The 24,467-nt window shown below is 36.5% G+C and overlaps 1 non-coding gene across 1 annotated transcript; it reads right to left on the minus strand.

Annotated features, from left to right (window-relative positions):
- Positions 1–483: 483 nt before the first annotated feature.
- On the minus strand, positions 484–591 carry LOC133862104 (small nucleolar RNA R71). Its single transcript, XR_009899128.1, has one exon. It is a non-coding gene; the product is annotated as a small nucleolar RNA R71 (small nucleolar RNA).
- Between the last annotated feature and the right edge of the window lie 23,876 nt (positions 592–24,467).

Here is a 24,467-nt window from a genome sequence, read left to right on the forward strand (position 1 = left end):
AGGGTTTTTAGGAGAAAGCGTAGAGCACTTGTTGAGAGAGAATCGGTTAAGATGGGAGATAACGTGAATATGGAGCAGCCTAGGGGAGTGAATGAACAACCGAGAGTGGAAAACGTGGATTATACTAGATCACTTAGGGATTTGTTCACACTCGTTGCGACAAACTCTACTTGATGTATAGTATTGCCACCTACCAATGCTACCCACTTTGATTTAAAGCCTCATGTCATTCAACTCTTACCCTCATTCCATGGCTTGGATCATGAAAATCCTTATAGCCATGTGAAGAAGGTCAAGGATATCTGTGCCACATCCAAGTTTCAGAACTTCTCTGAGGAGTCGGTTTACCTTAGACTATTTCCTTTCTCTCTTCACGATAGAGCCAAGGCATGGTTGGTCTCAAACATGCCCGGGTCTATTACATCTTGGGAAAATTTGTTGAACAAGTTCTATAATAAGTTTTTCCCAATGTCTAAAGTGAATGATTACAGAAAGGAGATCATTTCTTTTATTCAAGAGGAGGATGATAAGTTTTTTAGAAAGTTGGGAGAGATTTTAGGAATTGTTGATAAGATGCCCTCCACATGGATATAAGAAGTGGAGACTCGTTCAGTTCTGAAAATAATTATTGACTTTTAATTTAACCAAGTGTGTGTGTTTGTGTGTAATCAAATATCTTAAATACGGAATTTAAATAAGACAAGATATTTGTTACGAAGTGGAAACTCTATGAAGAGAAAAAATCACTCTGAGGCAACCAAACCAAGAAATCCACTATTCAAAAACAAAGCTAGTTACAGGACACTTGTACTCACATACCCTTATGCAGTAGTCATACCTTTAATTCTGACATGAAGCCTATCGTGAACGCTTCCCAACTAGATCTTCCACCTAAAGGGGTTTTTGATGGATTCCTTTACCTTAGGACCGACCCCTAAGATATACTTCACACGAACAGTTGAGCATACACCGACAACGGCTTGAGAGCTAGCAGATCTTCAATTCTCCCTAAACACCCTCTCAAAGCACTATGGAAGACTAGGGCCCTCTATTTATAGGCTTACAAGAAACCTAATACTGTTGAGATTCGGACTCTGGCTGGCGAGTGTCTGGACAAAAGTCAGCCACGTCCGGACGGTTTTCTATGATATCCTTTCAGAAACAGTGTAATTCTATCTTTATCAGGTTCACGTCCGGATGGCTTGACCGAGCGTCAGGACGGTCTTCGCTAAAATCCTTTCCGCGTTCGAACGAAACTCTGGAATATTCTGAAATACTGGACATCGTCAGGACGTGTTGCAACGTCTTCCAGACGGCTTGCAGAGACTTTCCAAACAGTGTCGACTTCTGAAACCCAACTCCTTGTTGAATATTGATTGACCTAGCGTCTGGACGGTGTTTCTCTGACGTCTGGACGTCTTCATCGTTATCTGCTGGACACTGAGGGGTGTCCGGACGCCTTCAAAGGCCCATCCGGACGGTTGCATAGGAATCGGTTGTTCTGACTCGAGAAATTGCATGGAATCTTCATGGACATCTTCTTAGAAACTTGTGACAATACACATGGCATGAAATGAGACACTGTCCATATTACTTGAAGACTCTGAATAGAATCGATAATCCTGTTAAAAAGCAACCGTTACAAAAAGTGTTTTTGTCAACCAGAATGTTGCCAATATAAAATACTAACAAACTCTCCATTTGGCCATTCTGTGACAAAAAACACTTGACCGGTTTGGAAATACATTCCCGGTCCAAAACAAAAAATACTCCCCCTTTTTGTCTCAAAAAGACAAAGGGTAAACAAGAATTCAAAACAACAAGAATAATAGTAAAGTGTCTCATCAAAAGCTCAAATCAACAAGAGAAAACCAAAACCTCAAGATATCATATTTCCTGAATTTGAGCCACTTCGGCTTCTTGCTCCTGAAGCCGGGAAACCATAGACTGAAAATTTTCAGTCACTTGAGTCTTCTAGCCCGAAACTGATCATCCACAGAAAGAAATCCTCTAGACAAGTGGTCTGCAAGATGATAAAGAAGATTCACCACTGAATCTCTAGTTGGTGCAGATCTTAGAGGAAAAGGTTACGGAAGACTATGCATGAGCAGGGGGAATGAGCTCATCTAAAATTTGAGATCTCTGGAACATATGATTTCAACACTGGTCTGTTTTCCAAAGAGCCCTCTGTTTGACACTATGCTGGAAGCCACCGGACAACATATCCCTGAAAATATTTAAATAGAAAGGGGTAATTACCTTTTCCCCCCATGAACTACCAAAAAATGCGCGATGCCTTCATGAACTACCAACTCGACCAAAATAGAGCATTAAACTACCAAAGACAACCATTTTCCCCCCTTCCGCCAGTTAGAGGGGTTAAAAGAAACAGTCAACGGGTCATGTGCCGTTTTACATGGGGGCATGTTGGAAGATGGTGGTAGTTCATGGGGGAAAAGATGAAGATGGTGGTAGTTCATGGGGGGAAAAGAGGAAGAAAATTAGGGTAAAACGGCGTGTGACGGTCACGTGACCCGTTGACCGTTTGTTTTAACCTCTTTGACTGACGGAAGGGGGGAAAATGGTTGTCTTTGGTAGTTGAATGCTCTATTTTGGTCGAGTTGGTAGTTCATGGAGGCATCGCGCATTTTTTGGTAGTTCATGGGAGAAAAAGGTAATTACCCCAAATAGAAATCTATCCAAAAATAACACCACAAGGAAATACTAGATCCTGTTAGTTTCAAAAAGAATGTGGTATTATGATGGCTATCAATTGGATGCATAAAGAAATACAAAAGTAGATATAGCAATCCAAAAGACACAGATTAGTACTATCTATCCAGTATAAAGACAAAAAGATATTCATGCACAATCTCTCAAATCATAATCAATTAAAGATTCCAATATTCTAAAAAAAACCAAAGCTTAAGAGAATAAGGAAAGTCAAAGGTAATACTTGGGAATGAGAAAAGAAGTGTAGATAATGCCAAAATCTCGGGATCAGTTTGAGAGAAAACACACACAACACAACATGATAGAACAGACAAAAAGTAGTGTGTGTTTGGTAGAAAAAGCAAAAAGCTCGCGTCCGGACATGGTACATACTTGTCCGGACGGCATGCTGCCAGATAAGAGATCGACAGAGCCGAGCACGTCCGGACGCAAGAACATGTTTGTCCGGACGCTTCACACTAGAAGCTGAAAAACAGAGGGAAATATGCAGTAAAAAGAATTTCCTAACGTTAGCTTCAGAATACGCATGTATAAATAACTGATAAAACAGTCAAATAGCATTTCAAAAATATACCAAGATATAATTGAGTTAAGAGTCAATAAGCACAAAAATTTCCCTGCAGATAGAAATTTTTCAACAGTAAACTTAACTCATGCAATGTGTGTGTGTGTGTGTAAAAGCTTTCTCAATAAGGTATGAAGTTTACTGATATGACTTAAAGCAACCAGATTTTCTAAATAAGAGAGAAAATCAATGTTAGATCAGTCAAAAGTCAAACCTTATTTTATTAGAGCCTAGCCACCCTCATCTCATACACTCCCCCTAAGCTACATCACTTTTTCCTTTTACATCGTCCTTTAGTGACCGTCTATTTCCGTAATGATTTGGTCACTGACTGTTTCTATAGGGACAAGTTCAAGAACAGATTTATAGCACAAAAGCAGTGGATCTTTTTATTTATCCATATTTATTCAGTTTTGAATGCTTTTTATCACTTGGTGCTGCAACCTAGAAAGAATGCCAGAATTTATGGGTTATAGGTTTAACTAGCGAGTTGGTCAATTTGACCATCTTAGCAAAAAAATATCTCATTAGAATTTTCAGAAGCTAAAATTCAGAGAGCAAAAATGTACCTTAGGGGAGCTTTTGATAGTGCACAATTTTTCATCGCATGAGAAAAGCAACTATCTAGTATTAAGATGCACATGAAAACTTAGCAGATATCAGACATAAACTCCCAATCATATATAAGCATACTCAATTAATGCACAATGAACTGAGATATCAGACAAAAACACATAAAATATTTAAAAAGCAACTCTAAAAAAAAATAAAAATTCTGCATCTTCTCCCCCAATTTTTTTTTTTTTTTGTTGAAAACAATAAAATAAAAAAACAAGAAGGACATGCTTATGGAAAAGGAAATAACATCTAGTCCCAGCATGTAAGGTAAAATCAAACCTATCCTCAGGGAGAGAGGTTTAGAAATACCAAGACAGAAAAGCAACCGCCTGTCGTGCTTTAACTGTTATCCCTAAAAAAATATCTGCAGAAGTTTCTCAAGACAACAAGAGAAAATATGGGGATAGAATAAATGGTTCTTCAAATAGAATGCAAGGCACGTGTAGGATATGACATGATAAACTATGCAATGCAAAACATACCTGACATGCACTAGGATTTAGGAACCAAAATCCTAGGCATGGTAAGACTTCACCTCTACTAGGTGAGTCCACTCCCCCTCAATGGGTGAATGGTCTCATCATTCCTGACTCATACCTGCTTGACCCGTGGCGGTGGTTTGCAGGTCTTGTTCATGTTGTCCATTCTTCTTAGCATACATTGCATTAGGCTCAGCAACCCTTCATAGCCATGGTTTCTAATGGGCTTCTGCGGCTTTCTCTTGTAGCGCCTTGAATTGTTCTTCTTTGATTTGCCACTTTGATTGGCAGGAACCAACTTCAGCTGTCGCTGTTGATGCCGTGGAGCCTGGAATGTCGTCGGAGGTAGAGTGTCTGATGTAGCTCTTGTTGGCAGCTCCTTCTGAACCTTCGACTTCTGAGCCTAAAGATGTGGACATTTGGGTCGGATGTGAGCGGTGATGCCGCAGTGATGACAGGTGGGCAAGCTTCTTTTGTTGGAATGCTGCTTGACTTTCTCTGCAGAAATATGGTTAGCATTCTTACAAACAATATTGCCTTTACCTTTAATATGTCTCCTATGCGAAGGGACATATTTTAATGAGGAAGAATCTTCAATTTCACTTTTCCTCAGAGCATCCTGCTTAATCCAAGGCTTGTGGGATTTCAACAAATAGCAATTTGGCCTAATATGACCAATCTTCCCACAATTATGACACTTAGGAATAAACTTATCTTCTATTCTTGATTCCTTGGAGTTAGGCATCACATGATTAATTAAGCAAGAATTATCTAAACAAGCTGTATCTTCTATCACAGGCTTAATATGAAAAAATTTTAATTTAGAATCAGAAGCATATGAAGTAGAAGTACTTAAATCATTAACATTTAAATCAGGCTTGTTAGAAATATTTGTATGAATACAAAGCATGCTTTTCAAATTATTACTAGAGAATTTTTTCAAGAGATCCTCTGATTCTTTTAATTTATTCTCTAGTGCATCAACAATATCAAAAAGCATGGTATTCTTAGATTTCAAAGAGTCAATCAAAACATGTGATTTAGATAATTGTAAAAACAAAGACTCTTTTTCTTACTTAATCTTTTTGAGTTCTCTATTAGATTTCTTAAAGAGTTTACCTATCAAAAAGGTATCTTTAGAGAAATCATAAAAATCATCTTCAGAGAACCCAGACAGATTTATGTTAGAAGGAGTCATGGATCACACTCAAGAAATAAATCTAAAACACAAGTGTAACCTGCTCTGATACCAATTGAAAATAATTATTGACTTCTATTTTAACCAAGTGTGTGTGTTTGTGTGCAACCAAATATCTTAAATGCGGAATTTAAATAAGACAAGATATTTGTTACGAAGTGAAAACTCTATGAAGAGAAAAAATTACTCCAGGGCAGCCAAACCCAGGAAATCCACTATCCAAAAACAAAGCTAGTTACAAGACACTCGTACTCACATACCCTTATGCAGTAGTCATACCTTTAACTTTGACATGAAGCCTATCGTGAACGCTTCCTAACCAGATCTTCCACTTGAAGGGATTTTTGATGGATTCCTTTACCTTAGGGCCGACCCCTAAGATAGACTTCACATGAACAGTTGAGCACACACCGACAACGACTTGAGAGCCACCAGATCTTCAATTCTCCCTAAACACCCTCTTAAAGAACTATGGAATTCACTTTTGAATTCTGTACAAAACACAAGCCTAGGGCCCTCTATTTATAGGCTTACAAGAAACCTAAAACTGCTGAGATTCGGGCTCTGGTTGGCGAGCGTCTGGACGGAAGTTAGCCACGTCCGAACGGTTTTCTGCGATATCCTTTTAGAAACAGCGTAATTCTATCTTTATCAGGTTCATGTCCGGACGGCTTGACTGAGCGTCCAGACGGTCTTCGCTAAAGTCCTTTCCACATTCGAACGGAACTCTGGAACATTCTAAAATACTGGACATCGTCCAGACGTGTTGTCACATCGTCCAGACGGCTTGCAGAGATTTCCCAAACAGTGTTGACTTCTGAAACCCAACTCTTTGTTGAATACTAATTGACCTAGCGTCTGGATGGCGTTGCTCTGACGTCCAGACGTCTTCATCGTTATCTGCTGGACACTGAGGGGCGTCCGGACGCCTTCAAAGGCCCGTCCGGACGGTTGCACAGGAACTGGTTGTTCTGACTTGAGAAATTGCATGGAATCTTCGTGGATATCTTCTTAGAAACTTGTGACCATACACATGGCATGAAATGAGACACTGTTCATATTACTTGAAGACTCTGAATAGAACCGATAATCCTGTTAAAAAGCAACCGTTACAAAAAGTGTTTTTGTCAACTAGAATGTTGCCAATATAAAATAATAACAAATTGTTCTACCAAGAATTGACCCAATCCAACCATAATATGATCGAGTCAATGAATATGGGAGTATTCTTGAGTTTGACAAGGGATGAAGCTTACAAAAGACTTTGGATAAGTTATCTGACAACTTGCAGCAGTGAGATTTTTCGAGTTGTCAGGATAAATTTGCCCGAATCCCTAAGAGAGGAGGAATCTACGAGGTTAAGGAGGATGGTGAATTAAAGATGAAAATAGATGTCCTAACTAGAAAGGTTGATACTCTCTCAGTAGGCCGGTCCATCAATGCGGCTAATACATTCAGTGTTGATTGTTGTTCCATTTGTGCTAGCCCTATGCACTTAACACACAATTGTCCATCTTCACCGACTTTTTGTCGAGTGCCCGATGGAACAAGTGAACGCTTTCAATGACTATAGGAAGCAAGCATAGGGACCATTCTACGAGTCCAACAATCTTAGGTGGAGGAACCACCCAAATTTTTCGTAGAAGCAAAACCAACCCATGGGCCAGGGAAGAGCCCCTCATCATGCTAAAGCCAATACCCCCTGGGTTTCATGGTCGTTCAGCTCAACTAGCTCTGGCATATCAAGTAGCCACTCAAATGCTAGCCTCACAGTCAACTTTGGAAGACACTCTCAAGTCCTTCATGTAGAGCACAAGCCAAGCAATTGCCAAGATAGAGGTTTAGACAAACCAAGTGATTGCCAAGTTGGAGGTTCATGTGGGTCAAACGACAAATCACTTGAGTGAGAGAAAGAAGGGTAAGCTTCCTAGTCAGCCTGTGCCGAATCTGAAGTTACAATTTACGGATGCAAGTTCGTCAAATTCTGCACACAGGCAGGAGCATGTGCAATCAATTGTCACCTTGAGGTCTTGGAGACAAGTGGACAATCAAGGGGTTTTTCTGAAGAGAACCCTTCTGTGCCTCAAGAGCAGGAAAGTGGAAACAATGAAGAAAGAGATACAGAGCCATCTAAAGCCACACCCATTATTGAGAATCCTTCTAGGTCATTTGTGCCTAAGGAAACTTGTTGTGCAAATATCTACCTAAATAAATAGGCAAATACTTGTACGTTTTACTCGCAAGTGCACAAGATCAAAACAATAGTATAGCAGGCAAATACGAGATCATTCCCACGAGGATTGGTATAAATTGTATTTAAAGAGAAATTCATAAAAGCGATATGTTGAATAAAACGGGATAAAAGATTAAATATAAAATACTATGAAGAAAAGGTAGGGCTTCGATATCCACCGCTAATCATACTCAAATAAGATTCGCAATATGCACAATACTACAATCATAACATGATGCTTAATGTTTACCAGCCACAAGGGATTGGTATATTCTCCTAAAGCTATTGATTTCCCTAAGCAACGAGTTAGGCATGGTATCTACTCTAACTCTTTTATTCCTTGAAGGATTTAGCATGGTATCTACTAAGTTTTTCTTCAAGGAAGCATAAATCTATGGAAATCGGTAAACACACTCAGATTGGAATATGGTATCTATTCCAGTTGTCTTTATGTTGATTAATCCAAGAACCTGTGTCGGGGTTCTTTCGTTACTCTATTATGCCCAGGACTCGGTCATCCAAATTGACATAAATAACAAATCCATACCACATGCATATGATGGCCAAACATAAACATGCGAGGAATTCAAGAAACTAGAATTAATCAAGTTAAGCATCAATATATAAATTGTAGCAAAGCAAATTGAAAAACTTAAAGAGACATGATTATGGCTTCAATCAAGCCCTAACTAAAGTATTAGTTACAACAAATATAAACTAAAATTATATACATACAGAAAATAAATAAAGGAAAAAAATAAAAACTAGAAAGAACCTCCTTGATTTAGTCTTTGATTCTTCCTCAAAGCTTGTTTGTATTTTTCTTCAAAGGCTAGAGGCCTATTTATAGGGATTAGAGAAGCTTTAGATGCTCTAGGAATCCTATTACAATTATAAATAGGACTTCTAGTCCAAATAGAATAATTACAAGTCTTTTTCTTTTATGAAATTTCCATCCAAGTAGGAAAAGGATTCCAAAATCCGTACAGATTTGCGGTCTTTTATTGTGGGGCGATTTTGGCATGGTAAACGTCCGAATTGGAAAAAACCTATTTCTGACATATTTGTTTCATTTTATCTTAGCTTTCCAACGCCATCAATTTTGTTGTAATCCGATACTTGAGCCGAAAGTTATGATTAAATTATTGAGACATGCTCATTCTGGATTCTTTCCAAAGAATAACGATTTTTTTGTCAACTTCTCTTTCCTTAAATTCAAAATTGATTTGGAGTTTGAATCTATCCAAAAGTGAGTTTGCTGACTTCATTATAATCTTGGAATTTGACCGGTTTTTCATCCAAAACTTGTAAAACATAAGAAAACACAAAAACAACACAAAACATCAAATTATAACAAAACTAAGAGCTTAATATATGTAAATTAAGGGTCTTGAATGTGTAACATTCAACATTTATCAAGGCGCCTTACCCAGAAAGATTACAAGTGCCTCAGAAGGGAGGGAAGTTTGAGGACATTTTGGAGGTATTCAAACACGTCCAAGTCAATATTCCATTTTTGGATGCCATCCAGCAAGTGCCATCGTATGCCAAGTTCTTGAAGGACTTGATTAAGGTAAAGAGGAAAACCAATGTCCCAAAAAGAGTATGTTTGACCGAGCAAGTCAGTTCAATCCTTCAGTGCAAGCTGCCCATTAAGTACAAGGACCCTGGGTCCTACCCTCTCTTGCATGATAGGAGTCAGCCAAATTAAGAAGGCTTTACTAGATCTCGGAGCAAGTGTAAATATCCTACCCTACTCAGTCTACCTGCAATTGGGGTTAGGAGAATTGAAGCCTACATCCATGACGCTTCAATTAGCTGACAAGTCGATGAGGAAGTCACAGGGAATCATTGAGGATGTTTTGATAGAAGTGGATAAATTTTATTTCCCCATGGATTTTATTGTGCTTGAATTGAGTTGGTTCAAAATATTGGAATTCAGATACCGGTAATTCTAGGGCCACCGTTCTTAGCTACTGCTAACACCCTGATCAATTGTAGAATAGGGGTGATGAAGATCTCTTTTGGCAACATGACAGTGGAGCTAAATATCTTTGATATCAGCAATTAGCCACTGGAGTATGATGAGATCAGAAATGTTTCGTTGATTGAGGAATGCATTGAGGATAACCAAGCATTAAGGACCCCCTGGAGGCATGCTTTGCTCAATTGGGAGAGGATTTGGATTTGGACACGTTACTTGAGCAAGCTGATACCATTTTAGAGTCTACTCCTCTGGTGAGCAGTAAGAATGAGGAGAACATAGATGAACCAAACACTGAGGACCTCCCAGAGGCATGCTTTGCTCAATTTGGAGAGGATTTGGATTTGGACAAGTTACTTGAGCAAGTTGATGCCATTTTGGAGTCCGCTCCTTTGGTGAGCAGTGAGAATGAGGAGGCAGTGATGTGCAAATTTTGATACTCGCAAGCACACGAGTCATATGTAGCATAGTATATGCAAGTGCAAGATCGTATCCAATGGGAAGTTCGTGTAAGGAAGAAAAAATTAATTTCTATTTAAATTAATTCTGTTTTAACATAATGCTGCGTTTTTGGATTTCTTTTAAGGACAAGGAAATAGAATAAAAAGAAGAAGAGTAAATAACGCAAAGAAGAAAAACACAAAAGTATTGGAATCCACCAAACCAAATCAAACACCATAGTCTTGCATTCTATTCATAAATTTGATTCAAAGGAGCTTGATATTCAAGTTCTTAAACAAAGCGTGAAACCATTTGATGAATCCAACTCAAAAAAAAAATCACAAGGATTATCCCTTAGAGTAGAAATCATCCATTGTATCCGTTTGTCAGAAATTACAATGGATATCCCAATCTCAAAGAAATCAATCGATATATCCATCGGTTGAAACACAACAAATATCTACTTAAAATAAAATTCTCAATCTAAAGAAATAAATCAATAAATTGAAATAGAACTTGAATATAAAATGATAAAAAAAAAAAAAAAAAAAAAAATCGAATCTACGAACATCATGACAAGAATGTAGGTGTTATCATTGATGATGTTTCATTATCAACCTTAGTTGAGGACTTTAGCCTCTCATGACTAAAAACACCAAATAATATTGAAATGAATACATAAAGAAATAAAGTAAAATCACGAAAAAAGATAAAAAGACTAAATAACTTTAAATAAATTAAAGGAAATACAAAATAAATTTAAACTTACAAAAGAAAGAACAAGACAAGAGCTAAAACAATGCTATGAAGAAAGTGGATTATCTAAGTGGTGCCTAGCATAGGGTATTTATAGCAGAAAATTAGGTAAAAACCCAAATTTTACAAAATGACATCTCTACCCCTCAAAACCCTAATAAGAGAAAAGAATGTTAGGATTTCGAGCCATATTTTTAAAATGGCACATCTACCCCTCAAAACCCTAATAAGATAAAAGAATGCTAGGGTTTGGAGTGTCTGCAACCGTTAGGAGCAAGGAAATTCACGTTCTTATATTACGAGGTACTTATAATATAGAAGACTTTCGAATTTGGGAAATCTTATTTTAAAATGATTTGTAGTATTTTGAATTAGCTTTTCAACGCCATTAATTTCACTTTAATCTAATACTTGAGCTGAAAGTTATGGTCAAAATACTATGACTGATGCAGAATTTGAAATTTAATCCAATCCGATTTTGACTCTAATTAGTGAAATTCCAATTTAATCCTTTCATTGATTTTGTTAAACATAACCATATCATCTAGGTTTTCTCGAAATGCACTTTCTTCCAAACTTTGCATTTTTCACTTTAAAACTGCCGTTTTCTCTCAATGATTTGCAAAATACCGAAATACAAAAACTAACCAAAAACATTAAAAAATAACAAAGCTTTTAACAAATGTGAATTAAGGGGTTCAAATATATAATTTTTGGCACTCATTAGCCTGTCAAGGAGCCCTATCTCCCCTCTATCTTTTTGTGATTGCTATGTGAAAATTTAAGTGACTTCTAATTTAATCGTGTGTGTGTGCAATGTGTAACAAAATAATGTAAATGCAGAATTTAAAGAACACAATTATTTTGTTAACGAAGTAGAAACTTAATTAAGAGAAAAACCACTTCAGGGCAGCCAAACCCAGGAAATCCACTATTAGAAGACAAAGCTAGTACATAGACAGTAACACTCACATACACGATGCAGCGATCGTATCTAGCACTTTGACACAATACTTAACGTAAACGCCTTCCAACCAAGTCTCATACTTGAAGGGGTCTTCTATGGATTCCTTTACCTTAGAACTCCTCCCTAAGATAGACTTTAATAATGAACACAACAACATCACACAACGGCAACAACTTGAGAGCTAGCGGATCTTCACAAATTCTCCCTAAAATATAATCTCTAAGCTATGAAGAATTCAATACCAAATTCAATAAATTGTACATGCCTAGAGGCCTCTATTTAGGCTGCAGAAGACCTAAATCGACACTAATTTGGTTTTCTCTAGGCGGCCTTCAGACACAAACTGAGGCCGTCTAGACGGACAACTGTGCAACCGGTGATAAGTGCTGAATGTTACACATTCAAACCCCTTAATTTACATATGTTAATCTCTAAGTTTTGTTATAGTTTGATGTTTTGTGTTGTTTTTATACTTTCTTGTATTTTACAGGTTTTGGAAGAAAATCCATCAAATTCCAAGATTATAACGAAGTCGGCAAACTCACTTTTGGAAAGATTCAACTCCAAATCAATTTTGAATTTAAGAAAAGAGAAGTCGGCAAAAATCCGTTATTTTTGGAAAGAATTTAGAATGAGCATGTCTCTATAATTTAATCATAACTTTCAACTTGAGTATTGTATTGCAACAAAATTGGTGGCATTGGAAAGTTAATGAAAAATAAAACAAATAAGTCAGAAATAGGTTTTTCCTAACTCGGATATTTACTATGCCAAAATCGTTCCGCAATAAAGAACCACAAATCTGTACGAATTTTGGAATCCTTTTCCTACTTGAATTGAAATTTTAGAAAAGGAAAAGACTTGTACTTATTCTATTTAGACTAGGAGACCTATTTACAATTGTTCTAGGATTTCTAGGGCTTTTAGAGCTTCCCTTATCCCTATAAATAGGTCTCTAACCTTTGAAAAGAAAACACACAAGCTTTGAGGAAGAATTGGAGGCTACTTCCAGAATGATTTTGGTTTTTCTTTCTTCCTTTATTTATTTTCTGTATGTATATAATTTTAGTCAATATTAGTTGTAACTAATACTTTAGTTAGGGCTTGATTGAAGCCCTAATCATATCTCTTTAAGTTTTTCAATTTGCTTTGCTACAATTTATATATTGATGCCTAACTTGATTAATTTTAGTTTCTTGAATTCCTTGCATGTTTATGTTTGGCCATCATATGCATGTGATATGGATTTGTTATTTATGTCAATTTGGATGACCGAGTCCTAGGCATAGTAGAGTAACGAAAGAACCCCGTTACAGGTTCTTGGATTAATCAATATAAAGACAACTGGAATAGATACCATATTCCAATCTGAGTGTGTTTACTGATTTCCATAGATTTATACTTCCTTGAAGAACAACTTAGTAGATACCATGCTAACTCATTCAAGGAAGAAAAGAGTTAAGAGTAGATACCATGCCTAACTCGTTACTTAGGGAAATCAATAGCTTTAGAAGAAGATACAATTCCCTTGTAACCGTAAACATTAAGCATCATGTTATGATTGTAGTACTGTGCATATTGCGAATCTTATTTGAGTTTGATTAGCGATGGATATCGAAGCCCTACCTTTTCTTATTATTATTTTTAATTCAATATTTTATCCCGTCTTATTCAACATATCACTTTTAGGAATTTTTCTTTAAATACAATTTATACCAATCCTCATGGAAATGATCTCGTATTTGCCTGCTATACTATTATTTCGATCTTGTGCACTTGCGAGTAAAACGTACAAGTATTTGCCTACTTATTTAGGTAGATATTTGTACAATAACCGGCTTTCCACAACGCGTTTCACACAATACCATATTAGGGCCGCGTTCGAACGTTGTTGCCCTAGCGTCCGGATGGTTGCACTTCTGGTGCATGTAAATACCATGATAAGGATCGCGTCTGGACGATGTTGCCATGACATCCGAATGGTTGCAATTCTTCTCCACGTCTTGCCTTATCAAGGATAGCGTCCGGATGGTGTTGCCCTGTCGTCCGGACGGATGCAACTGTCTGCCCATATCTGTGTCTGAGAAGGAAATCTAATTTATTGTCGAACTCTAATGGGCGTCCAAACGCATTGCAGCGACGTATGGACAGATGCAACCTTGAAGTGTTCAAAACTTCTGGAAACTGATGGGCGTCCAGACGCATGACTAGGCCGTCCGGACGGAATCTTGGGATCCGACTATGTAAAGACCAATAAATTAAATAGGGAATATAGCAATTAATGAATCATATTTATTAAATAAGATGGATTAACGTTAGGTTCTAAGTGATAATGTTTATATTATCCAAATATAGTAAGTCTAAGATAAAATAATGGAGATTGAAATAATAAATAATAATAATAATGAGTCCTAGTTGAATAAATAATTAATTGTATGGGTAGAATGTAGTTAAAATAAATGTGGGGTCAAATGTTAATTATTAAATGATATGATTTTAATAAAGTGGAGTCCTGATTTAATTAATAGAAGTTGGGGTTTTAAAATAAAAAGGAGATTCTCCTTGCCACGTGTCATCACCGGAATGGTTAGGAGAAGATTACCCCATCTTCGCCTAACCACTCACGCCGCGCCACGTGTCCCTCACCTTATCTCTTTTCTTTCTTTTCCTCTCTCTCTCTCTCTCTCTCTCTCTCTCTCTTTCTCTCTCTTTCTCTTTTCTTTTCTTCCTTCCTCTCCCCTCATTCACACACGCACACAACCCCTTCTCCTTCCATATTTTCTCCCTACTGCACACACACCCAGCCCAATTGACGCAGAGACCCAGTCGTTGAAGAAGAAGAAAACATGGGTTTTGGCCATGTGTAGCAAAAGAGGTAAAAACTGATCCTCTTTGTGTTATTCCAATCTTTTGTTAGTTTTTATAGAATTTTCGGATGGGTTTCTTACGGTTTTGATCAGAATTTTGTTTAAGAAGAAATCCAGGGTTTCTATAGCTGTGGGTTGTGATAAATAATTTTATGGGTTATTGTTTGGATTTATGCTTTAGAATCATTGTTGACCGAAAATGGAGGGTAATTTTTGAGGATGACCAGATGGTATTTTCCTCTTTGGATTTTGGCTCTAACAGTATTCATTTATGTTGTTTTTTTCCTTTGATTTCCATTGAATATTTGAGTTACTTGGATTGGGTAAGTTTTGGAGTTTTGGTATTTTTGATGGGGGTAGCTGAATGGGGGCTTGTGTGTGGTGTTGTTGGAATTTTGGTGGTTTTCATGGTGGTTGGACAGATTGGATTGTTTTCCTCTTAGGGTTTGATATTTGGTGGTTAATGCTTAAGAATAGTTAGACTTGGAGGTTTATTAGAGATGGTTTATGTTATGATTCTTTGATGGTTTTTTTTAGGTTTGTTGATGGAATTTGGTTGTGAATGAAGGGCTGTTTTGGAGTAATTTGGATGGGCTAATTTGGAGGGACTTTGATGGAGTTTATGGCTATGGGCTTTGATCGAGTTGATGAGTGATTTTGATGGGTGTTTTTGGTGGAACCCAAATTTGGTTTTGGGTTAGTAATTTGATGATATTGGTCGTTAGTTATGTGGAGGTTTTAGGAGGAAATATACCATTGCCATTTATGTAATGAATTGAGTTCAATGGTATATGAGATTGTATTTTATAAGATGGATTTGGGGATTCCTTGTCGTGGTCGATTATATGTAGTTTTGGTTGAGAGGATTTTATTTGGGTTTGTGTATAAAGTCAATGGAGAATGTAGTTTTGGGGAATGTATGTGTCTATATAGTTTTAATAGAAAATCTAAGTATATGCCTCAAGCGTTAGTAAATATAGATAGATAGATAGATATTACACAATATGTGATTGTAACACAATATTAGTAAATGATTGCAGTATCTTGGGAGAAGCTAGAGCTGGGTTGGTTCAAATTAAATACGGATGGTAGCAGTTTGGTGAATCCAGGGGAATCAGGTGCGGGGGGGCTGATTAGAGACCATAAAGGTAATCTGATCGTTGCATTTTCGGAGTATTTTGGTATTGGTTCTAATAATAAAGCTGAATTATTGGGGGTTCTAATTGGTTTGCGAAAATGCAAGGTGATGGGTTTAAGTAATATTGTTGTTGAACTTGACTCATCCCTGATTGTGACTTGGTTCGAGAAAGGTAGTTGTCGGGTTTGGTACTTGGAGGATTTTTGGGAGGAAATTATCCTTCTCATCAGTGGCCTGAATACTCGGTTTAACCGTGTTCTTAGAGAGGGTAACCAAGCTGCAGACTGGCTCAGTAAACGTGGTAGTGCGGGGATTACGTATGAATATAATTCGAATAATATTGCTAAGGAACTCAAAGGGATATTACGGGTAGATAACTGTGGTTTACCTTGCTTAAGAATGAAGTAAGTTGTGGTCTGTCTTTCATGGGATGGTGGTTCTTTGTAAATCCTGTGAATTTTGGATGTTATCATGGTATTCCTCCTCCAAAAGTGAGGCTTTTATCTAATAAATTTAGGCCGGGATCACTATTGGACATGTGATCTTGTCTTTTCTAAAAATATATATATATATAAAAAAAAAACATAATCTAAAAGGAGTTGTTAAATTGATATGTTATATAATATTTAGGTTCTATAATCTAAAATACGTAGATGGTTAGTAGCTAATAAAAGATAAAGTATTGAATATAATAACAATTGTGTTTAAGGTTAAGAAACGAAATAATGTTACAAGCCTAAAGCCTAAGATTAATGTCATAAGAGACAACGATTAGGATAAGAATGTCAAAAAGTTATAGATTATCCAAATAACCCTAAGTTGGTAAATATGAGTTAGTAAGCTTATAGAAACACATAAATGTAATATGAATCCATTATGTGACAACTTATTAGCTAATTCACCTATCCATGTGCACATAGTATTTTAGTGTATCATCGGATTAGGCTGAAGTGTTATATGTTTATATGTATACATATGCATATACATGTATATGGCTTAAATATATATATATTGCTAACTTGGTAAATAAACAAGAAGCTATAAAAAGGATTAACTATGATGATATGACTTAAAAACAATAAGTAGACTAACAAAATAGTAAGCGTAACTCATATAATAAGATGAATTAAATATGAACCTAAACCTAAACGTTGACCTAAGAATAGCCTAAAGTACCTAGCTAGCCTTAGAAGTGAGTGATGCGACGTGTGAGCACGCGGGTAGTGAATGTGTCATAGAGTATGGGATTCAATAGCTAGTCTAACGTCGTGAAATGTTTGTAGGCTCGTGTCATAATTGGAGACTTCGACTTGTTCTTTAATCTAGAGTTCAAGTAACTAGAACACGGGGGAAATATTGGAGTTATGAGTCCAATGCAGCCAAGGTGAGTATTCTACTCACTGAGAAAAGTACTACTTTTATATAATTTATAAAATGAAATAATATGAGTTTCTCACCGAACCGACATTTTGTTAAAATATATGTTTTGGATGATTTGATTAGTTTCGACTATGTTGAAATATGTCAATGATGTTTATGAAATTGATGCATGAATGAAAGATGTTGAATTGATTTGAAATGTATGATTGTGTGCTGTGGTTGGGATTTTAAGATTTATGTATTTAATGCCTGCTGCAGTTGGATTGAAGTTAAGCAAATTGTTTGAGAAAATGACATGTTGAATGGTTTATGTTTTATGAAGAAAGCATGTGTTAAAGACATGACCATGGAATTAAATGTATAGTATTTGAGCATCAGCATTGAGCATGAAACATAAACAAGACCGAGGTTAGATTCCCTTGGCACATAAACAAGACCGGGGTTAGATTCCCTTGGCAAACGAACAAGACCTGGATTCAATTCTCTTGGCAAACGCAAAACGGCAAACGGAACAAGAAACGGAAACAAGCACGATGAATGACAAGCATGCATAGCATTGTTTTTATGAGTGTGATGTTTTCATGATTTGATATATAGTGTTTGCTTTTACAGGTTTCCTATAGTTGTTTTCATGATAATCTGCATACACTAACAAAAAACAGGTGTTTTGAGCCTTTTTTTTTAGCCATTTTAAGGCCAAAAAACAGCTCAAAACGTTTTGAGCCTTTTTTTTTTAGCTATTTTCAAAATAGCTCCACATATCAAGCATTAAAGTGTCGGTTTGAGCTATTTTAACCAAAACAACTCAAAACGTTTGGAGCTGTTTTAAACAAAACGGCTCTGAATAAATAAATTTTTTAAAAAATAAAAATAAAATAAAAATTATTTTTTTTAGAGTTGTTTTATGGTCCCTAAAACGACTCTAAAAAAAATAAAAAATAAAAAAATAAAAAATCATTTTTTTGGAGTCGTTTTAGGGGTCCCTAAAATGACTCTAAATTGAAAACAAAAAATTAAAAAAAATATTAGAAGACATCTATATAAACCTGGTGCTTGGAAGCCTTCTCCGAATGGCCTTGGTCTTCTTAGGACGCAGACCGAGAGGCAGGTACTTCTTCTTCTTGTAAACTTCCCTCAGAACCTCCTGCTTCTGTGATATCACTGTCAACACTTACGCAATCGACAACCTCACCACCTTTCTGTATTACCCAAGAAACTCCCCCAAAAACTACCAACAACAATATTAGAAACAAAGACTTTGCTTTTCGAAAATAAAACTAGAGAGAGAGAGAGAGAGAGAGAGAGAGAGAGAGAGTACATCTTGGAGAGCTTGCTGGGTGCACCGCCAGTGACCTTGGCGACGCGGAGGAGGGAAAGATCCGCCTTGAGATCCTTGAGCTGGTTTAGCAGCTTGGCCTTCGATTTATGACGCAGCTCATAGACCTTGATTCTCGCTGTGACATTTTCACAAACAAAAACGTGACAACACGGAAATCAGAAGCAAAACCAAAATGTGATTTTCGAAAACATAGAAACCCATAATCAGAAATATTATGATTTTCGAAAGCATAGGAAGCAGGAAAAAAAAACTGTTATTCACCTGAGTAGATGAGCGAAGGCTCTCGAGCCCTGCCAAGAGACCCACGGCTGGGGTCTCAAGGGACCCACGTCCTGGGTCTCTTGAGACCTAGGGCTAGGTCATAAGAGACGGTGGTCGTCGAGAGAGAGAGGGAGAGAGAGAGGAAGAAGGGAGAAGAAGAACAAGAAAGAAGAAAGAAAGGGAGAAAGGAAGAGAGATTAAGAGAGATGAGAGTGAAGGAGATATTTTATGGGTGTGTGAAAGGAAAAAAAAAATTAAAAATCAAAAACTTGAATTTTTTTTTCGCTGTGCGTGCGTGGGACATGAAAATTTCGTATCCCGCGAGCAGGGCCCCAAAATTTATAGTCGTTTTGGAAGAAAACGACTCCAACTCCAAAACGGCTCCAACTGGAGCCTTATTTTCCAATCACTTATTTTTATATTTAATTAATTTTTTGATAACTAAGCATATAGTATACTAGCTAACTAAATATAGTATTAGATAGTAATTATAGGGAAAAGTACACATAAAAAATATTTTTTAAAAAACAAATTAAAAAAATTAAAGAAAAAAAATTTTTTTAAAAATTTTGTTTAAAAAAAACTAAAAATTATAAAAAAAATTAAATAAACAAATGAAAAAAAAAATTGAAACCAGTTTTTATTTATTTATTTTTTCTATAATTTTTTTTATTATATATATTTTAATAATTTTATGAATGGTATTTTTGTCATTAGGGAGGACATTGACATTTTTTGGTTGTTTGAGGGGGACATTGACACAATTGAATGGTAGTTTGAGAGGGATATATAGATCATACCACGATCGATCACATAGATTGTACCACAATCCATCACATGATCATGTGTGATGGATCGTGGTACGATCTCTGTGATGGATCGTGGTGCGATCATGTGTGATGGATCGTGGTACCATCTATGTGATCGATCGTGGTACGATCTAAGTGTGATCGATCGTGGTACGATCTAAGTGGGATCGATCGTGGTACGATCTAAGTGGGATCGATCGTGGTACGATCTATGTGATAGATCGTGGTACGATCTATGTGATCGATCATGGTACAATCAATGTGATAGGTTATGGTACGATCTATGTGATGGATCGTGGTACAATCATGTGTGATAGATCTTGGTACAATCATGTGTGATTGATCGTGGTGCGATCTATGTGATCGATCGTGGTACGATCATGTGTGATGGATTGTTGTACAATCATGTGTGATCGATTGTGGTACGATCATGTGTGATCGATCGTCGTACGATCATGTGATCAATCGTGGTACGATCTATGTGATCCATCGTGGTACGATCATGTGATCGATCGTGGTACGATCATGTGATCGATTGTGGTACAATCTATGTGATCCATCGTGGTACAATCTATGTGATCGATCGTGGTACGATCTATGTGATTGATTGTGGTATGATCTAAGTGATAGATCATGGTATGATCAATATGATCGATGGTGGTACGATCTAAGTGTAATCGATCGTGGTACGATCAATGTGATAGATCGTGGTTCGATCTATGTGATCGGTCGTGGTACGATTTATGTGATGGAACGTGGTACGATCATGTGATCGATCGTAATACGTTCAATGTGATGGATCGTAGTACGAACAATGTGATCGATTGTGGTACGATCTATGTGAGAGCTTTTTTTTCTTTTTTTTTCTTTTTTTTTTTTTTTTTGTTTAAGCGGCTATAATTTGAGACCCTTTTTTTTTTTTTGTTTTTTGTTTTTTGTTTAAACGGCTGCAATTAGAGCCGTTTTGATCAAAACAACTCCATTTCGAACCGTTTTTGTTAAAACGGCTCTAATTATAGCCGCTTTTATTAAAACGGCTCAAACTAATTAGAGCCGTTTTGTTAAAATGGCTCAAACAAAAATGGCTTAAAAAGCCTTTTTTTTTCTTTTTTTTTCTTTTTTTTTGTAGTGATAACTGATTTAAAAGCATAGAGCCTAGACGTACATAGATGTTCACATTGTCCAGAAATGGGAATGCTGAGGTCTATGTATAGTTAAGCAAGATGCCATTGTTTTTTAGCTTAAGGCCTACATGTATATGCGTGAGCCGGTAATGGAGCAATTGCATGCATGTATGTCTAAGCCACCGATTATAAAAGTATTATCGTAGATGGGTCTATATGTAGATGCCTCTAAAAGATTGGAACTTCTATAAACGTTCTCAGCTGCATAGTGTGCTTTAATGTTTTCTTAAAAGTCGATTCTTTGCGAAAACTCAGTGATTTTTATACTATTGAGGTCTCAATGTATTTTATGCTGAGACGGTGAACTCATTATTTCTCCTATACGGATGTGGCTACCACCACAACCGTATAGATGCTACTTCTTAGGTTGCAGGTACTCCCGTTGTAGTTAATGTTTCCGTAGTAGTGTACTTGAGATATTATGACTAAAGCTCGCCACAATGGTTGTAATTGTTAGACCAAGGGTTGTCTACTATTTTGTAGATATATATATATGGCTTGTGACGCTTGTGTCACTTATTCTTTGTAAAGCCATTCTTATTATGTAATTATTATGTTGATAAGACTTAAACAGATAGATGATAAATGACTCTTTGTTGTAATTAATTTGTGGTAGATGTATAAGATGTGATTTCCACCATTAAGGTTTATGTTTTCCGCTGCATAGTTGAATAGACGTTACTCTGATTTACCAGGTACATATTATGGGGTATGCACTATATGTTGGCTTTGCAACACATCGTCGTGCCACTGTGATGATCCATTGTATTTTAAAAGATTAATGTTTATGCAAATGATTTGTATAAAAAAAAAAAAAAAAGGTCGTCACAGACTACTTTGACTTGGAATCTGCACAGAATCTTCTTTGAGCATCTTGAAACACTTTTCTGAAATGAAGATTCTGAAATAAACGACATCCCTAATAAATGTAGCAACATTACATAAAAGTAATTTTGTCAAACAAAATGCAGCCAATCACAAACTAACAAACTCCCCCTTTGGCCATTATGAGGAAAAAATCACTTGACCGGTTTTAAAAATACATTTCTGGTCCAAAAAAAAAAAAATACTCCCCCTTTTTTGTCTCAAAAAGATAAAGGGTAAAGAAATAGAGTATAGAAAAACTAGCTAACAAATTACTCCCCCTTAATGTCTCAGCAGGACAAGGGTAAATAGAGTAAATAAAACCCAGAGTTATAAAGTTTTACAATTATCCAAACCAGGAAAATAAAATTGTCTCAAAATAAATTAACAATACAAATAATAATAATAATAGTCAATCCTCGTCATCAGGGGCCGGATGATGATGCTTGAGACACTCCTAGATGTCAAGCTGGCATTGCTTCACTCGGAGGTTGATAGAGTTAACCTTTTGCTGCATAGAACTCATACCTCCCTGAAGAGACTCCAAAGCAGCTAAAATCTGAGCAAAGCCTGCATCATACTGTGGAGGCTGAGGAGCAGTCTGAGAAGAGGAAGCTCTAGTCTCCGCCGAGGAGTTTCATCTTGACCTTCATGCCATAGCTGGGCATTTGACTTCATAAGAGTCTGATTGCCAAGGGAGTCCTGTATCTTCATCTTGGGCTCTGCAGAGATGTCTAACTGAAACTGAAGAATAATTTTTGTGACCAAGCAAGCAAAAGGAAGCCCCGTAGGTTCCCATAAAACTGTCTAACCTGCCTCAGAAGCACTTGTAGAGATAGCAGGTACATTTGTAGAGATAGCCCCAATGATAAGTCTGGATAATGTCAGCAATAATGTCCAGAGGAGCCACCATGACATCTGCGCAGACCACATTCTTCTTAGGAATAGCTTGCCTATTCTCAATTCTAGCCTTCGTAGCAGCTAAACCTGCTTTTGTCATTTGACGGACTCTGCGCTGAGAACTGCCAGCAGACATAGTTCTCCAAAAAAATAACCTAAAAGGTTTCCAAAAATAATTCCAAAGAAATTTTATGAATTCTAAAAAAAATTCCGGAATTATAACTGCAGTAATTTGGACTTTCCCAAAAAAATATATACAATAATATCCCAAAACAATCCAAATAAATGATAGAACAAATATCCTAATCTCAGCAGCAAACAATAAACAACCTCATGCAATATTTATCTCAAAAACATTCCAAAGAATATCCAAAAATTTTAATAGTTAACAAGAGTTAAAAAGCAGGTAAAAGACAAAGCAAAATACTTGGAAAGGATATAAAACACAGAAAAAGACAAAAGAGGCTGAGAACTCGTGAGAAAAAACGAAAAAAAGCAAGCAAAATGCACCAAAAACTCAAGAAAAAGTGAGAAAAAGAAGTGGTCTATGCGGCGGCTAGGGAGAAAAGCGATAGTTAAAAACCTATAGGGTACCCGTCCGGACATGTAACTTAACCATCCGGACGACTGGGCCACACGCGTCTAGACCCAAGAGGAGGACCGTCCAGACGTTTCACACAAAAAAATTTGAAACTGGAGAAAAATTTGCAGAAAAATATTTTTCCCTAAAAATAGCTTCAGAACACGCATGTATAATCAACTGATAAAGCAGTTAAATAGCATTTCAAAAATATGAAAAGATATAATTGCGAGTTAAGTATTCAATAAGCACAAATTTCCCTACAGATAGAAATTTTTAAATAGATTACTCAACTCATGCAATGCGTGTGTGTGTGAAAGCTTTCTCAATAAGGTATGAAGTTTGCTGATATGATTTAAAGCGACTAAATTTTCTAAACAAGAGAGAAAATCAGTGAAAGATCAGTCAAAAGTCAAACCTTATTTTACTAGGGCCTAGCCACCCTCATCTGATACACTCTCCCTAATCTGCATCACTTTTTCTTTTACTTAGTCCTTTAGTGACCATCTATTTCCAGAATGATTTTGTCACTGACTATTTCTTTAGGGACAAGTTTAAGAACAGATTTATAGCACAATATGCAGTGGATCTTTTTATTTATCCATATTTATTGATTTTTGAATGATTTTTATTACTTGGTGCTGCAACCTAGAAAGAATGCCAGAATTTATAGGTTCTAGGCTCAACTAACGAGTTGGTTAATTTGACCATCTTATCAAAAAGATCTCTCTCACAAGAATCTTCAAAAGCAAAAAGTCAGAGAGAAAAAAAAATGTACCTTAGGAAGCTTTGGATAGTGCACAATTTTCATCGCATGAGAAAAGTAACTATCTAGCATTTAGATGCATAGGAAAACTTAGCAGATATCAGGTATAAACTCTCAATCGTATATAATAAGCATAGGCAATCAATGCACAATGAGCTGAGATATCAGGCAAAAATACATACAATATGTGCAAAGCTATTAAAAGAAAAAATTCTGCATCTTCTCCCCATTTTTTTTTAATCAAAAATAAAAACATGCTTCAATGGTAAAGAAACAAAACTAAACCTAGCATGTGTGGCAAGATCAAATTAGTCCTCAAGGAGAAAGGATCAAAATTACCAATACAGAAAAGCAGCTGCCCATTGTAATTTTTTTTTTTTTTTAATTTTGTTTTGGACTGGGAAT

The sequence above is a fragment of the Alnus glutinosa genome, chromosome 2 (genome assembly GCF_958979055.1).
Source record: "Alnus glutinosa chromosome 2, dhAlnGlut1.1, whole genome shotgun sequence".
Lineage (NCBI taxonomy): Eukaryota > Viridiplantae > Streptophyta > Magnoliopsida > Fagales > Betulaceae > Alnus > Alnus glutinosa.